Source organism: Argiope bruennichi, chromosome X1 (assembly GCF_947563725.1).
Source record: "Argiope bruennichi chromosome X1, qqArgBrue1.1, whole genome shotgun sequence".
NCBI classification, from domain to species: domain Eukaryota; kingdom Metazoa; phylum Arthropoda; class Arachnida; order Araneae; family Araneidae; genus Argiope; species Argiope bruennichi.
Window position 1 is genome coordinate 97,690,188 of NC_079162.1, and position 351 is coordinate 97,690,538.

Consider the following 351-nt stretch of genomic DNA (forward strand, 5'->3'; position numbering starts at 1 on the left):
AGTATTTTAACTTATTTATTAAAATTTAATGCTTATAAAATATGTCTTTTATCTAATCTCAGAATGATGCAACAATTAAAATTCTAGAGACCAATGATATAGTGTTAGATTATCTCCTTTCATATTGATTCAAAGTATTGTATATTTTCTACTATATTTGGCAGTTATTTTTACATTTTTATAAATTAACAGGCAATGAATATCAATCCAAAACAGAGCATTGCATTTTAAATAATATTCATTTTTTGCTTTTTTCTTTTTTTCAAAAGAGCATTTTTTCCGCATGATAAGCGAAATTCATCTACCAATCAGCGCACACATCATGAGCCCCCCTGCCACTCCGCGCTTTTT